The sequence below is a fragment of the Anolis sagrei genome, chromosome 1, assembly GCF_037176765.1.
Source record: "Anolis sagrei isolate rAnoSag1 chromosome 1, rAnoSag1.mat, whole genome shotgun sequence".
NCBI lineage: Eukaryota > Metazoa > Chordata > Lepidosauria > Squamata > Dactyloidae > Anolis > Anolis sagrei.
The window spans coordinates 253,800,055-253,812,367 of record NC_090021.1 but is presented as its reverse complement, the minus strand read 5'-3'; the positions used below and the strand labels follow the sequence as shown (position 1 = coordinate 253,812,367).

The window sequence follows — 12,313 nt, the reverse complement described above, 5'->3', positions numbered from 1 at the left end:
GCTGGTTTGGCATTCTTTTCATTCACTCCATTTAAGCAATACTTCCGATTTCTTTAGGAAGTCTTTTTTAAATCTCTAGTTAGCTTCTTTTACACTGCTCATTAGCCTTGATAGTAATCTTTTGGACCCCCCCCCCCTTATGATTTATATTATGTATTCTAGCACAATCTTTATTTTAAGGTGGTTTAGCATAGATTCTAACCATTACCGGGAAGTTTTACCCTTTTGAGTTTTCTTTTCAACTTCATTTTAATCATTTTCCTAATTTCAGAGAAGATCTGCTTTTGATGTCAAATTAGACTGCTTAAGTTTTTTACTGCCTTTCATCTCATATATATAATTTGAGACATTCCTGTATATGATGGTAAGTAAAAAGAATATCTACTCTGTATTTAGAAAACTTTATGGTTCAGAGGGCTTATTTTCTTCTGGAAGATTGTCTAGCTGACTATCTCAGTTGAAATCCTTCAGATCATTGTCTACACCAGGTCATTAAGGGGCAGGAAATTTTAATTTCTATTTTTTAAAAAAATCACTGATCTGATTTAAGAGAAGAAAACATCTATCTTTTGAAACTATTCTATAGAGTTTATCACTGGCTGAAAACTGTGTTTGTAAAGAATGCTTAGAACTAAAGGACTTGATGAAAAGCAGTCCTCATCCAACAGCAAATGAACATGTATATAACATTTTCCAAATTTGTTAGAGATCTATCCCAAGAGAGGTGGTAGACAGACTTCTGTTAATCACTTGGATACAGAAGGTAATTAAGCTATTGATTCTGTACTAGCCCATTCCCTCTTAGATATGCAATTAGGCTAATAATCAAGGGAGGAAGTCCACATAGATAAACAATTTTAAACCAATCTCTGTCAATATCAGCAAAGAAAACAATTCACACAAAATGGTAACCACAAACGTTCCATTGATAGGGGAATCAGTGAGATCAAAAGTCAAGGAATCAATGCAATAATTAAATTAGAAATGCTGAGTGGAAATGATAAAGACGGCAGAAGTGGATGTATCCTATTAGTGAGTTATGATCCTGCAAATCCAACCTATACTATTGTAATTCTCTTATTTGGTCTTTGCAGAGCTTGAAATTCTTTACTCACCATGCAGGGGTCCTCCTCCCCACAGTCAGCCTCATTACACTAGAGCATGGATCTACTTTAAATCCTGTTGCTGCCTCCTGCAGAATTCTGTGGTTTTCTAGTTTAATGAGGCCCAGGACCTCTCTGATAGAGCAGTTTAAAGGCCTCTCCCTAAATTACAAGCCCCAGAATTCTGCAGGAGACAGAAACTGAATTTGAAGTGGATCCATGCTCTAATGTGACGAGGTCTGCCATCACCCCTGCAACATGACTTTCCTTGTATGGGGGTTATGGGAGGACATGAGGATCAGCTCAGATGCCTCTAGCCATTTTCCTAGAGCTGGACATAACACAAGCAGGTTGTCTGTAGAGACCACTTAGAAGTCCCTGTAGATAATTGTTACATTGAGTCCATCTACAAGAAAACAACTGGATATATCTCTGGTTGCCCTCAAGCCTGCCAGTTACAAACAATACTGTTCACTATGTTGGGGGAGGGTCTTCATTGCTTAACAAGTACGTTGGCGAGGGGGGGAGTTGACAGGAGATGTAGCATGGAGTTGCGTCTATTTACCAGATATACATATCCTGATATAAGATCTCAGTTATGATTTCTATTGTTCATGCTGGGACTACAATCCTATCTACATGTTACCTGAATACAGGGTTCTTTCACACTAGATCACACAATTACAACACTTCAATGCCATTTTAATTGCTGTGCTTCCAACCAGTGGAAAGCTGTGATTTACAGTTCAGAGATGGTCTATTTATAATTTTCTGCCAGATAGAGCTAAAAAGCTCTCCAAACTGCACACCCCAAGATTTCATAGGATGAAACCATGGTAGCAAAAGTGGAATGAATCCATTAAAATTATGTAGTGTGACTGTCCAATCCCATTTGAGCACCATGAGATGCATTTTTGAATATACACAAGACAGTGATTTGGGCTATATAAAAATAAAAGCATGGCATAGGTAGCCAATGTTAAATATATTGTCTGGGGATAATGCTATTTCTGGCTTTCAAAGTCAAGAAACAGTGATCTTAGCCACAGCTTTTCTATCTAATTTAGCAGACAATTTTCAAATAATGAATACTGTCAGTTCTTCAGAAAAAATAACTACAGAACAAAGATAATAAATGTTCATAAGACTCAAATGAAAACTTAATGGTGATATGCACCTCAGTTTCATGCAGATTTGTTTTAAATAAAAACTCATTAAATATAACTTCGTTGTTGTTGTTGTTGTTGTTGTTGTTGTTGTTGTTTATCTTCTAGTCATTTCCAACTTACGACAACTCCCAAGGTGAACCTATCATAGAGTTTCCTGGCTAGATTTGGTCAGAGGGAGGTTGTCATTGCCTTCCTCTGAAGCTATGAGAGTGTGACTTGCCAAAGTTACCATGGATGAGAAAACATTTGTATCTGGTCTCCAGAGTCAATCCAATACACAAACATTCTGCTTATAAAAAAATGTAGACATATTAACGGATTCTGCTGAATGCTTTCATTGTATTCCTGCATGGCATGAGATTTGATTAAATGTCTCTTGTGGCCCCTTACAAGATATATGGTCAACTGATCCAAGATGACACCTATTCTGCAAATTAGCTCTTTGCATTCAGAGATGTGCTGTGTGCTACATCAGTCCCATCTATTCTTAAAATTTAGAATTAGCATCTTATGTTGCCATGTGAATTGTCCCTGAAATTATAGCAAGGAAGTATTTAAACTCACACAACTATTATGCATGGCAACATAAGATGCATGATTCTATAATTTTATTATTGACCAATCCTGGGTCAACAATATAACCTTGGGTCAATATGATATCAATGTTGAGTTAATATCATTTTACACTACTATCGAGCTATTATCCCACTTTAACTGCTATGGCTGGCTCCTGTGAAATTCTTTGTAGTTTAGTGATGCTTAAGAGCTCTCTGGTTAAAAATTCTCATTGACCCTCCCTAAATATCAAATCCTGAAATTGTATAGAAAATCGCACTCTATGAGTGTGGTGCAAATAGACCTTGGAAGTGAGTTAATTGAGATCTTGGCAAACAGACAGAAGAAGTGGAGAACATTAATCTCTTGGAAGAAAATACATGTGGGAAGGAGGGTGCAGGAAAATGTCAATTAAAATTTTATCAGACCTATGTAAAAGAACGAGAAGTTTCAGTCTTAAGATGATGGAAGAGCTTGGCTGAGTAATTGCCTAATGTTTTATATGAGCAGAGAGTTATGAAGCAACAGAGAACCTGTGTGTGTGTTCTGGGGAATAAAAAGCTCATACAGTGTAAGTATTTCTCGAGATAGTAGTAGTTGCAGGTAAAGTTTGGTTCAGAGAACAAAGCATGTTGTGTGACTTCTGTCATTTGTCCATGAAGACAATTTGGGACTGTGGGGGGGGGGGGAAATATAACCCCCAAGAGGTTTTTTGGGGGTTTTTTTTGGATTGTCAAGGCTCCAAGTTCAGACAGGGATTAGGAAGGGAGATCTCAGGACCCAAAAATTTATCAGTTCTTGAATGATGCCTCAAAATCAACTCAGTTCAGTTCCCTCTCATTGTTTGTAATGGAAGCTAAAAATGAAACTTACTTTTTAACATTAATATAATGAAATTAAGTGATTGTTTAATTTTGTAATGTAAATATTATGCATTTGCATTTTTTCACTGACTTTTCTTGGACTCAGTGACCTAATGCCAAATGCAATTGCTTAGAGGAGAATACATAACATAAATAGTTTTATTTGAAATATTCCTCCCTCCTTCTTCTGTGTAATTCCATCTTGGTTATAGTATAATTTGATCTAGAGCAGCTGAAGATGGAAATGGAAGTGGTTTTTTTTTATAGTAATTTGAGCTATTCGGGTTTTAAAAAAGTTACTGTACTTTAATCAATATGCTTCCCCCCCCCCCCCCCCCGGTCTCTTTCTATTCCGTAGGTATATCGCACATATAATAAGCTAAGGTACCTACAGGATAATCATATCAATATTTTAAAAGGAAATTAATAGGAATCACTTTCTAACCCTATAAGTTAATATGTAAAATTTTACATTATTTACTTTCTCACAATCTAAAATACGCGACAAGATGGAATGAAATAATAAAACAGGCAGTCTTTAGAAAAGAGGAAATCAACTGACCAAAGATTCATTCTGAAGCACATTAGACATACCGTAAATGTGTCCAAAGAACAGTATTGATAAAGCTTTTGTAAGACTTAATAATGCAATTTGTTACAAGAGATCAATTTTTTACAAAATAAATTGAAATAAATAATGGATGTTAGCTTTGATGTACCAACACTGAGAGAGAGTTATCCACCATATTCAAACCACATATTCTAAATCGTTTTCTATTGAGATATGTACCATTATCTCCTTTTGTTCAGTTCTGTGAAAATTATCTGATTCATAAATTGTAACCAGCATATTTTCCCCATGTTAATACAGTTGTATAATCTTCTATTGCAGCTCTGCTATCATTGTTATTCTGCTATAAAAATGAAAATGGGTTGAATTTTGTGGAATTGTGAAACCATTTTTCAACTGTAAAAACAACACATACATTCTTACAAGAGCCAAATATTTATATGAGGAACTTGCCTAGCCCATTGTTAAGGGCCTCTTGATGGAAAACCAACTGAAGAAATGCAGCAGTTTCATTATGTTGAGTATGTTGTTTTCTGAAGTATGCACATAGAACCATCTCCTATTTCACATAAGACAATTTCACATATAAAAGAAAGCACTATTATTATTTTAAGCATTTTCTCATGTTGATTTGGATTGGAAATAAATAGCACTTGGCTGAAACAGAACAGTTACCACATTTGTTAACCACAAAAAAATTAAATGGGTTATCACAAATACCTCCACAGTATGATTATAAGATGGCAAGGATATTGGTGTGTGTTGCAGTGTATCTCCTGTAGATATGGGGTTGCACTCTAAATACAAAAACAATATTTTAAGTTTATAGACAGATTAGAAAACCAATTTCAGAAATCAATTAAAACAACAATGGCCATATTTGATGATATACAGGGTGTTTCAGAAAGATGGACCCAATTTGAAATTGCTACAGCTCTGTAATCACAAACTGCCCATGAACAAAACTCTTTCCCCATGAAAGGATGGGGCATAGAGTTTCAAATTACTTTCGCTACATGCCTCTCCCAGCCCACAAACAGCCTCTAGACTCAGTCATATTCAAGATGGCAACCCACAACATAAGGTGTTTTGTGTCCTGCAGTTCAGCAAACCTGAATCTGTAATTGTGGTGCAGTATGTGTTTCAATGGCATTTCGGCATAGATCTGCCAATGCCAAAGAGCATTCACCATTGGTACCTGCATACAGTTAAAAATTCATAGCATATAAAAACTTATATAAATAAGTAAACTATCATGAAATTAAGATCAGTCAAAAACAGCCCAACTCCCAACCCCAAAATTCTTGGTGTCTTGGTTTTTAGGCATGTTTCTGGGGCCATTTGAGGTTCAGATTCAGTAATTGCATTATATAGACCATATTAGCTCGAGTTTCCTTGATGTAGTTATGATTTCTATGGGTGAGCAGATGAAGACTGGGATTTCGCATATGTTCTGTATTTCAGAAACTAGAACTGACAGGGAATAACTGATGCCATTTTTGGAATCAGCAGGTCAAATATACAAAAAAATAATAAACCCTGGGTCTAACATTTGAGGCACCAAAATGTGTTTTAGCCAGTGTTATTTTTTTAAGAAAAACAAAAACAAAATATAATCACATTGTCCACCCCCCTTTAAAAAGCACTTCTCAAAGACATGCCCACCCCCTCCCTCTAAAAAGGGTATTTACCTGCTTGCAGAAAAGCCGTAAGAACTTCGCTGGTAAGGAGTTCCAGAGCCTGGGAGCAACTCCTAAGAAAGCCCTTTCCTTGGTTCCCCCCAAATTTGCCTGTGAAGATGATAGGAAGGAGTTCCACAACTGGGGTATTTCTATAAAGAAAGATATGTCTGATGTACTCATCCACTGAAAATTACAAAATATAACAACAGGATCACTGCTGGTAACCTCAATTTAGAAGCATGCTCATAAGGCAGGTGGAATGGGCCAGAATCCTTGACAGGAAAATCCAATTGATTCAATGAGTCCATTCTAGTTGAGAGTAATGATATGATTTAGGCTATGGCTGCAATTTATGAACACCTGAGTGGATCTTCTTGAAATGTATGACTCACACTGCTGAAGAGCTATGCCATTATTTACTTTACTATCCAATATGTTCTGAACCAAAAGGAAAATTTATATCTAGAAGGATGCCATGCTGAAAATGATCACTTTAAAATGAAATATCTCTTTCATGATCAAGAGAAATATGCAATATGGAGAGTTATTAAATTTGAAGTGGCATACATTGCATGTGGAAGACATTTCTTGCATGAATGCATTGATGCAGGTTCCTCTTTCAAACAAATTATCCATTTAATGCATTTGTGACATCAATTCTATCTAAAAAGAAAAAAAGGTTGTCAAGAGGCATTGCTAGAGTATGTGTTGCACTTTATTTCATAGTCCAGTTCCACAAAAAAGAAGAGAACAATTGTTTCAATTTCATGATGTTTTATGTTTTCCTCTATAAATTCATATGACAATAATTTTAATATCAGCAATTTAGTCCAGAATATTTTTTAGCAGAAATGCAAGATAGAACAGATGGCATGCCCTATTTGAATGTTTTTGAAGCAGTTGGTACCACCAACAGTTCTGAACCAAAAGGTCCTCTCCCACTAAACAAGCATTTGGAGATTAGCAAAAGAGTAGCACACTTCTGGAGCTGATAACCAGTGCAAGCTTCGCCAAGGGCAAAATAGTAGCTGGACAACAATATTTTGTTTAGCCACTCTCCTGCCAGAAGGATAAGTTCAATTAAGGACATTTCATTAACAGCAGGACAGTTAGTTTTCCCAAAGCCTGAGTTCATGCCTGATAATGATTTCAAGAAAAATAAAATAAAAATATTTATTTTACTTTGCACAAACCATTAAATGTTGGTGAGATTGAAGATTAATTTATAATTTTTGCTGTGTTTGGTTCAATTGAGGCATCCAAGAACTAGCTCTTTTATGACCAGGAGAAAAATAACACTGTACTATAAAAACTTCTAATCCAAACATGATCTTCCTATGTATTACCTCAGGCACCTTCCACACAGCCCCAGTATCCTAGGATCTGATCCCAGATTATCTACGTATCCCAAATTATCTGGCAGCAGAGACCCACCTTGAACTGCCAGGAGAGGTGGGTAAGAAATAAAATTAATGTTATTGTTATTATTGTTATTATTATTAGATACACAACAAGATAATTACACAGTAAACAAGATCATTATGCTGGCTTTTGTATTGGATCACACGTCCGACACTTCCCAAGTGTCTAGGGCTATGTGATGTATTAGCAAATAATGTGTGCAGATATGAGTGGGGTGGCCTTTTGCAGTTGATAGATGGTAATTTTGTTGGCATCAATGGTTTTTAAATGCTGGCCAAGGTCTTTAGGCACTGCAACCTTGTGTCGATCATCACTGGGACCACCTTGGCTGGCTTGTGCCAGAGTCTTTTCAGTTTGGTCTTTAAATCCTCATATTGTGGAAGCTTTTCCAGTTGCTTCTCGTCAATCCTGCTGTTGCCTGGGATTGCAACATAAACGATCCATACCTTGTTTTTTTTCCATGGGTGTGAGGTTGTTGTTGTTGTTGTTGTTGTTGTTATATAATCCAGTTTAAAGCAGATAATCTGGGATCAGATCTTGGGATATATAGGGTAGTGTAGAAGTGGCCCCAGTCAGCCATGGTACATGTAATAAATGTATATGTGCTTAACAGAGGATTACTTGTTATTATATTACAGTTATTGTATTGTTCTTTTGCAATAAGAAAATTTGGTCATATTTGTAAGAAAAGAAATCATGCCAAAATGGTCTACTAAAAGGGAGATCAGGAGAAAACAAGGTTTGTAGAAATATATAGCATCCTGAATGGGGAGGAATTCATGAGGCAACACTTCCCACAAAATAGTTCAGTGAGTGGGAAGTGTGTTCAATACACAAAAAGACACCACGTGTCTGTTTGGAGTATGAGAAGATTGAAAATCCAGGCAGCAGAAAGGAATAGGATATTCTTGGAAGCAAATATAGCCAGTGGGTTGAAAGGATAAATGGTATCACACCATAGCAGAATTTTTGTCTTTCCCATCTGTATTAGTAGCAGTGGTTGTAGCATGTAAATCATGAAAAACTATGGGTCCCTCTTAAAGAAATGGATGCACCACAACATTTGATTATCCTCATGTATAACCTGTACTCAGGACAAGAGCCCACTTTTAGGACAGAATATAGAAAAGAATAGTTCCCAATTGGCAAAGAGATCAGGCAAGGTGGATAAATTCAATCAAGGAATCCACAGCTCTTGTGTTTGCTAGACCTGAGCAGAGCTGTTGATAATAGGATGAATTGGAGGTTTTCCATTTACAGGGTTAATTGCAGTTAACAACAAAAACAACAATAACAACAGTTATAGTATGAAGGAGGAAGGTTAAAAAGTAAATATTTTTAGGTGAGTTTCATAAGGAGAAGAAAATTGTGGTGATAGAATTGCTAGATAAAGCGGGATAGAAATAAGAACAACAGCGAAAATGTCAGTTAAAATCATTTTGCATTTTCAGTGTTAAGTATCTTATCTACATCAAGTGTTAACAATGCTAATAAATTCCATTTCAATTCCATGTTCACAGGCACCTTTGATGAGGACCCAAGAGAGAACCTTATTCGGGATGCTCTCAGGCTATAAAACTCCCTCCAATGAGTGGTTTAGTTATCCTCTTTTCTGTTAACTTTCTGCTATTAAGCAAAGGACTTTTTATTTGGGCAAGACCTGATTCTTAATAGGGTCTTGTAATGGGGTGTAGTAGGCATTTTATCATTAAATACACAGTGCTTGCTGTTTAATGGCATTGGCTGCTTTATGCATGTGCTTTAAACTGCTTTAACTTTGTGCTTTAATTTTTTTGTTGTTTTAACTTTTCTAAAATATGATTTAACCTCACTATTTCAGTTTGTTGTAAACTGCCTTGAGTCCTATGCTGGGATGGAAATAAAATAAATAAAATTTAATATGTGACATTGTACTGTATGGCCTGCTCTGAATCACTGCTGAATGGACATCAGGAGCAATGTGGCATGACCAGAAAGGCCTCTCCAGTTGACCTTAAATGGGGCTATATAAAAGAAGGTGCTGTTTTAGGAAACAAGGTCCAACGATGTTAAAGGCTTTATAAACCATCAATATAAAGACTGGCTAAAATGGCTCCAGTCTACTGGCTTCACCTATCAGTTGATGAAATGCACTCCATACTGCTAAAGTCATTTAGCTCTCCGGTGACAAAAAAAATAGATCAAAGAATAGTCCCAGCTGCAAACTTCACCTTTTATATCCTTCAGTACAAACCCACAACAGATAGTCTGCCTTTCCCTTGGACATGAAAATTGCTCACTGGCCTCCATTGTGCCAGGATACAACCTTGATTTATTGACCCTCATCCAATCCACCCCAGCACCCAGGCACAACAAAATGTCAAAAAAAATACAATGGGTGGGATACTTATACAAGGCATAACATTTCAGACAATGATTTCAAAGCTATAAAAACTGGTGTTGAGAGGTAATTGTGAAAGAAATAAAGAAGAAATAAACGTACCCCTTTTAACTGTCCTAGGCCCCATCTATACTGCCCTATAAAATCCAGATTATCTGCCTTGAACTGGATTTTATGGCAGTATAGACTCATATAGACTCATAAAATCCAGTTCAAATCAGATAATGTGGGTTATCTACTTTGATAATCTGGGTTATATGACAGTGTAGGGCACTAGTCTTATTGAAATCTTCCATCTATATTAGTACTAACACATAGAATCATAGAATCATAGAGTTGGAAGAGACCTCATGGGCTATCCAGTCCAACCCCTGTCAAGAAGCAAGAAAATTGCATTCAAAGCAACCCCAACAGATAGCCATCCAGCCTGTTTAAAAGAAAGAGCCTCCACCACACTCTGGCACCACACTCCACGTCCATGCTGAGACTTCTTGGGTCTTCAAAGTGCCCAGGTTGTCTTAGAAGCAGTTAAAATACACCACATATGACTATTTCTTGGTGCCTAATAAACTCAACAAAGAAACTATGTGATCTCCATAAGACTACAGCAGGCTGGGGGGGGGGGGGGGGGGGGAGAGAGATGGTTATTTCATTTGCAATGATGAAAGATGAGCTTCCTTTTCCCCAAATTGTTTATCTTCTAGCTGGTCATTCAAAGAATTCCTATTAGGCCAGAAAAAATGATGCTTGGGTTTGCATCTTCCTTCGCCAACTTTTTTGCATGAATAAAACAGACAATTGTTGGTTCCAGTATTGGTGGAGTGGCATGGAATTCTGTGTTTTTGTCTCAACTTTAAAGGAGCTGTCCAATTTGCTATATCCAACGTCCATAATATATCCATAACTTGGACAGCTCATTTAAAGAAGGGACTAAAGCAGGCATGGGCAAACTTTTTTGCCTTGAGGCCGCATTGTGGGCCCGACTGAAAGGGTTGGGCCAGGAGGGAGGGTGGCAGGGCATGAGCTGTATGGGACGGGCCTGGGAGGGGGAGGGGGAGGGTGGGAGGAGGTGGGGCAGGCCACCACTTCCTTATGCTGAGAGGACAGGAAAAATGAAGAGGGCTTGAGGTAAGCACCCAGGGGGCCACATCCAGCCTCAGGGCCTTAGTTTGCCCATGTCTGGGCCTCCACCTAAAACAAACATTTAAAGACTATATGACCTTTTAGTAGAGGAGGGTGGAAAGATTATGGATAAGGATACAATAACAAAGCAGCAAAAGAAAAGGAAATAGGAAGGGAAGAATAAAGTTGAAGCGAGCAATCTCTGCCACAAAGTATGTCCACTTCCCTCCACTAACACCATCTTTATTTCTTCATCTTTTATGCATCCCTTCTATGATCAGTGCCAGTGGAGGAGAAAATCTACTCATATTATAATTAGTCTTATTATTAGCTCATTCCAATTGCTGTATTACAACAGTGAATAGAAACGTACAGTAGGAGCGCATGCTGAGCTAATTATCTCATTGCATGAAGCACTGAACTTATGACCTCCACTTTCAACCTCCTAGCCTTCACATCCCCAAGAAAGCCTTCCTGCATTTTGTTGAGCTCACTGAACAGTCATTACACACCCATCAACCATTACCATGCACTAGTGCACTTTGAGACAGACAAGTCCTACCCTGTGGACCCTGTGAAATCACAATATAACATTCTTTAGTTATTCAGTGAGACTTCCTCTGAATAATATTTCCATGACTTTAGGCTATGATAAATGAGCATTAATTCATTTTCTGTCTCTGCCTGGTTCTAAAAGCCCAGAATAGAGAGAAAAATAGTATTACTTACCAAAAAGCTCTCAAAATCTATATTATCTTTTCAGACGAAGAGTCTGACGGGGAAAGGCTGAGAAACACCTGGCAGAAAATCCATTCACATTTTGAAATATTGAAAGCTTTGTATGTATAAATGTGGCTGTGTGCAGGGAATTTAGATAATGATTTTATGCAGATTTCCATAAGGAGAAGGCCCACTCAGATAGTGTATATGTTTTATCTATATATCTATGCAGTTTAGCAAAATTATAACAATTATTTGCACTGAGGAAACATTCTGAAAGGGTAACTGCTTCTCTCTGGCTATGGTTGTCAATTTGTTGACTATTAAAAGTACCTCTAAAGCTGGAGCATTAGTTTGAAAACTGAAGTATGATTCTGGGAAACAAGGTTGGAACTGGGTTGCTGTGAGTTTTCCGGGCTGTATGGCCATGTTCCAAATGCATTCTGCTGACATTTCACCCACATCTATGGCAGACATCCTCATAGGTTCTGAGGTCTGTTGGAAATGTTTGAATTCCCAAATAGCCATAAAACCTACTGTGTGACCTTGGGCAATCACACCTTCTCGTCCTCAGTGAAAGGCAATGACAATCTTCCTTTGAGCAAATCTTGCCATGAAAACCATGTTAGGTGCTGGGCCCTTGGTTTGAAATTACTGCCCTGACTGAAGACTGTTGATCGGATTTAATCCAGAAGGCACTAATTTTGCACTTTAGAACTACTGTAG

The 12,313-nt window shown here is 37.4% G+C and overlaps 1 long non-coding RNA gene across 1 annotated transcript in view; it reads left to right on the top strand.

The window, feature by feature from the left end:
- The window catches only part of LOC137095956 (uncharacterized), a 46,572-nt gene extending 37,625 nt beyond the window's left edge, over window positions 1–8,947 (top strand). The window contains exons 2-3 of the long non-coding RNA XR_010909100.1: window positions 7,295–7,395; window positions 8,886–8,947. This is a non-coding gene — a long non-coding RNA (uncharacterized lncRNA). The remainder of the gene's footprint in view (window positions 1–7,294; window positions 7,396–8,885) is intronic.
- Window positions 8,948–12,313: the final 3,366 nt, after the last annotated feature.